Source organism: Hipposideros armiger, unplaced genomic scaffold, assembly GCF_001890085.2.
Source record: "Hipposideros armiger isolate ML-2016 unplaced genomic scaffold, ASM189008v1 scaffold_522, whole genome shotgun sequence".
In the NCBI taxonomy this organism is placed as follows: domain Eukaryota; kingdom Metazoa; phylum Chordata; class Mammalia; order Chiroptera; family Hipposideridae; genus Hipposideros; species Hipposideros armiger.
The window spans coordinates 19,501-24,865 of NW_017731872.1; positions in this window are offsets into that span (position 1 = coordinate 19,501).

Sequence of the window (5,365 nt, forward strand, 5' to 3'; positions counted from 1 at the left end):
GGAAACTGTTGCCATTTTACAGACCCTATGATGCAGGAAAGTGATTCTGTCCTTACAAATAAAACAGGCAGAATGTGACTCATCATCTCTTATCAACATATACTAGTCTCTGGGAAGTCAATGATTTTTTTTTTTCCTGCTAAAGCGGAGTTCAAAATTCTTAGTGAGGCTAATGGCTTTCCAACACAGTCCCAACTTACTTAAGTATCAATATCTGTATATGACTAAATTCTTTCCACTGTTTTCCTTTGCAGGAGGCAGAAATACAGATACAAAAACACAAATGCATTATTCCAAAATTTCTCCCAAAAATGTATGTAGCTACTCCCACACAGCCCAACACAAGTGTAAGAATGTTGGAGAGTAAACAGAAATTGAAAGTGACAGCAATCTGAACTGATTATGTCTAAAATATCTTAATTTTGCAAATGACCATCTAAACATATTGTTAGAACCCCTCCCAGGGGCCTAGAAGAGGCCTGTGTAAATGAATGGGCTTAAAGCTGAAGCTGCATTAGCTTCATGGTAAATGTATCACTGTGTATGTTTTCTCTTCTTTAATGCTAAAGCTATTTATGTTTACATCACCCATGGAAACCTGAACACTGCTTGCATGTAGGAACTCAATGCATGTTTTTAAAATTAAATTAACACCATACAATTGGACATATTGTTCAAATGGAATAATTCTTACCTATTACTGTAATTGATAAGGCATTTCACCAACGCCTAATACCATCATTCACCCTCAACCTCTACCCTGGACACATACACATATACCTCAAGTGTTCCTTTCATTTAATGGTCAGTATGTAAACACTCAAGAAAGATACTAAGAGAGAACAAAACTTAATGTTTTTAAACATGTTTTCACTATTTCAACCTTCTGCACAAATATTCTCTCCTTAAAATCAAATAGGATATTATTCCAAGACCATTTCCCCCACCAAATTAGCATGAACCTTACTGAGAAGCTTGACTGATCATATCCTCTTTTCAAATCCCAAACAAAGCCCGAATGTTCCCTATACCAAGGGATCCCTTTATTAGTATGCACACAGGCTTTCATTGTTCCTCCCAAGAAAACCTATCACCAATCTTATTTTAAATCCAGATGTGGTCATATTTTACATCAAAATTCTTAAAACCAAAATCTGAAAAAAGTTATTTTTGTCAGTTGGGTATTTAAGGCCTAAGAGGCTGATGAGACCATGCAATGATTCTAAGCTCTAATACTACTGTTATCAATAATTCTTTGTGTCATCCCAGAAAAAAAAAAGATCTGAAATATAACCTAAATTCCACTAGTGACTACTTTCTAAAGAATGTGTATACTGATAAAGTGAACTGACATCTTAAGATGCTTAACCATAGAGTTGGGAGGACTATGGGTGGAGCTGGGCCCCTTGTTGACTCTGTAATCCTGACTTTCCTGTTTTAGTTCTGTGATAACTTCCGGAAGAGGAACCATAATAAAAGGATTAGCCATCCTGGAACTGGGGTCTTTTTTCCTGCACGTGGGCTGCCGGTTGTATCCCCGTGTCAGAGGTGTGCTTTCTCGCACTGTGGTTGTGGTCTTGCTTCTTTTTCTTCTTCCGAATAAAACTTTTCTTTTGTGGATTGCTTGAAGAGTTATTTTTCGCCAGTCAACAATACCAAAATGTATTCTAAATGACAGTTAACGAACAGTGGGTAACAAACAGTGGGATGTCTTTAACTCATTAATTAATGGTATGAAAGTGAAAACTTCGTCACCTGTATATAATAAATCTTACAAAACAAAAAAGGTCTCATTATGACCACAAGGACACAAACACTAGGGTAATAAAAATTTTAAGTAGCCACCTAAGAAGAATCATAAGCCCTCTTGATTCTAAGCAACGTATCCTCCTATCATCACAGAAACACTTCATAAAATATACTGCCTATTTTAAGATCCTAATTAATAATTTAATAATTTTTACTCAAGATATCCTCTATAGAACTTTTCCTTTTTCTTTATCTCCATTAGTCCTATATCACACTGCTTTCATGGCCGTGTTATAGCTGAATGCTAAATAGAATTACTCATTCTTCAGTTTTCTTCCAATGCCTCATTGGTCTCATTTCCATGCTTCCCACACCTTTCATCATTTTTCTATTTTTCTTATAATGTATTTCTAATTTTTTAATTCAAAATGAATGTGAATATTCTGGATGTATCAATATTGTTCAAAGTAAACAAGAAATAAAATTAAGTACAACTGCATTCAATCCCAAAACAAGTCAGGAAAACATGTGAGATGCTATTTCTTTCTGTGAGACTAAATAGAGTAATACTGTTAATAAGGGTAAGTAGCAATAGCACTCATTCATTCAACTCAACAGCAGAGGAAATAAGTGGCCAGCTGAAAAGATTCACTTGCTTGAGGATTATAGCCACAATCCATTTCTCCACACTGAACACAATCCTGGGCACCACCCATCATCTATCTGCTAGACTAGTAACCCTCAACAGGGGATGATTTTGCTCCCCAGGGGACATTTGGTTACATCTGGGGACTTTATTGTCATGGGGTGAGGGGGGATTTACTGGCATCTAGTGGGTAGAAACTAGGGATTCTGCTAAACATCCTATGCATAGGACAGCCCCCACAACAAAGAATTATTCAGCCAAAAATGTCAATAGTGCCAAGGTTGAGAAAACCTGACCTAGACATTTGTCTCAAATAGCTCGACCAGAGGCACCATGGTGATGTAAAAGGACCACAGGACTAGGGGAGGAAGAGAACTACAACTTACTGAGTACCTGCTTCATACCAACACTTGAGTTAGTCACTACATATACCATCTCACTAAAACCTCTATCTGGTGAAGAAAGTGATCTGTTTTCATTTTACAGATGAGAAGGCTAGACCCAGGGAGGTTAAGGAACTTACTAAAGGCCACTCAGCTAGGAAGGAGAGGAATAATGATCCGAATTCAAACCAAATCTGCTTCATCACACAATATTAAAAAATCTAGAGGTGGGTCAGCCGATTGGTACATTGGTTAAGCGTTGGCTTGGGATGCCAGCTCTGAGCAGCAGGGTCCTGGTTCAGATCCCACATGAGAGCCAGTGATGCTGCGCCCTCTACAACTAAGAGGGTGAACAACAGCTCAACCTGGAGCTGAGCGGCCATGAGTCACTGGCAACGGCGTAGGCTGCAGCCCTTGCTGCAGTGGGCTGCCATAAGCTACCGAGTGGCTGGCAGCCAGCAGGAGCGGCCATGAGCCGCCGTGAGCGGCCATCCAATGGCCGGCGAGCAACTGCCTCACCTGGGAAGAACGTAATGATAATACCAACATGGGCCAGTGAAGCGACATCCTCCACAACTAGACTGGAGAACAAAGGGACAGCAACTTGTCTGTTCCTTTTCCCTGATTCCCCAATAAAACCTTTAAAAAAAAAAAAAAGTCTAGAGGTTAAAAGACCTGAATTTGATTCAGAGTTACCAGTATGAATTTGAGCAAGTCACCTACCTTCCCTAAACCCCAGTTAGAAAATAGTCAATGGATAACATGTGAAAATATAAATGCTGTTGATTGCCAAAATATATAACCATGTTAAACCCCTTACACTGAAAATGAAAGTGCTTATTAGAATGCTGGTGTCACAATTACCATTTTTCCTTAAAAACAGAATTCATACAAGTTACACAGTAGCAAAGTAAACAGCATTTTTAAGAATCATGATTAAATGTTCAGAAGATATCATACCTTCACAGCCAAGCAAATACTCTTAAATCCTAGGAGGAAACAAACTGTCTAATATAAACGATATTTTAGTATGACCTTCGCCAAGATTTTCAATCCTCGGCCCTAAAATCTAAAATGCTCAAGACTTGGGCCGCCCAAGTGGAGCGTTTGTTAAGAGCTGGCTTGGGATGCCAGAGGGCCCCGGTTCAGATCCCACATATGAGGGCCAGTGACACTGCCCTCTACAACTACGATGCTGAACAGCTCAACCTGGAGCTGGGCTGCCGTGAGTCNAAAAAAAAAAAAAAAAAAAAAAAAGGAAAATGAGGGTCATGTAAACAGCAAAACAAAACAGGGTGTCATGGAAATTTAAAAATCAACACAATGCTAGTTAGACATATTGACCTGAAAAGAGCAAAGGCTGGACCAGTAAGTCCAATAAATTCAATGCAGGAAGAAACAAATCTTGCCTTGTCTCAGCCCTGTTATACTACCACTCAAAAGTTAGAAACAGGGAAAATATTACCACCTTTCCCAATTAATTTGCATTGCTTTATATACATCAGTATTTTTCTTGTTCCTAAAGTAATCGTGATCTCCTATAACAGTCTGAAATACCTAGCCAAGACCAAAAATCACTTGCAGAATTATACTTGGTTTTCATCTTTTTGTTTGTTTAAGGCATTTTATGAGCATATCACAGATAGTATATTTTATCCACATGTTGTACTTCAGAGCAGCAATGAAAATGCATGTTTACAAAATGGGGAACTATTTCAAGTGTGGTTGATCGCCCACATTCTGCATGCTTTAGGAACACCTGTAGCCCAGAATATCCATAACTATATAATACTTGCAAGAAGGAGGCCAATGATCACAAGATTTGTCACCAATTCTTAACCACTGACCTACCTCGGTCAATCCATATTTGACCCCGGCAACATTTCAGTGACTTCCCCCTAGCTCCAGTATACCCAAGTTGATCTCCCATTATAGGCTCCTTTGGCTTCAGTTCCCAGGTATCTCTCCCTTCAAATAAACAGTTTGTACAGACTGCTCTCTCTGAACCTTGCTATTCAACTTGGCTCTAAGGTATTCAATAAATAACTGTTAAATGAAAGAATGAAATACAGACAGTGACAGGCATGCCAGCAAAAGTGAGATACCAGAGAGAGATACTTCCCAAATCTAACGAAGTCTGAACACCAAAAATAACTAAACCGTTAAACATTTCTTCTTTATTAAAAACAAAACTACCCCAGTAGCAACAAGTATACCCAACACTGAGCTCCTTGGAGATATGTCTGGTTCTAGGGCTGGAGCAGAAAATATACACGCTAGCCCTTGAAGAATTTTGTAGTGCCAGAAAGTAAGGATGTGCTCAAAAACACAAAAGGATGGCTACAAGTCAAAGGGACACAGGAGCCAACCTCAAGATGCCTCCAATGGCCACAGCTGGAACAATTTCACCAATAAAACAAATAACATGGTAATGGAAAACAACCAAAGTATAATAAAATAGATGTGAGTCCAGACTGATATAAATGATTAAATAAGGAAATGGAGAGAAGGGACAAATCTTCCTTACAGAACAATTCCAAATAATATTAAGTAGATATTCACCTTTCCAGGAGGAGGCCCCCTCCTT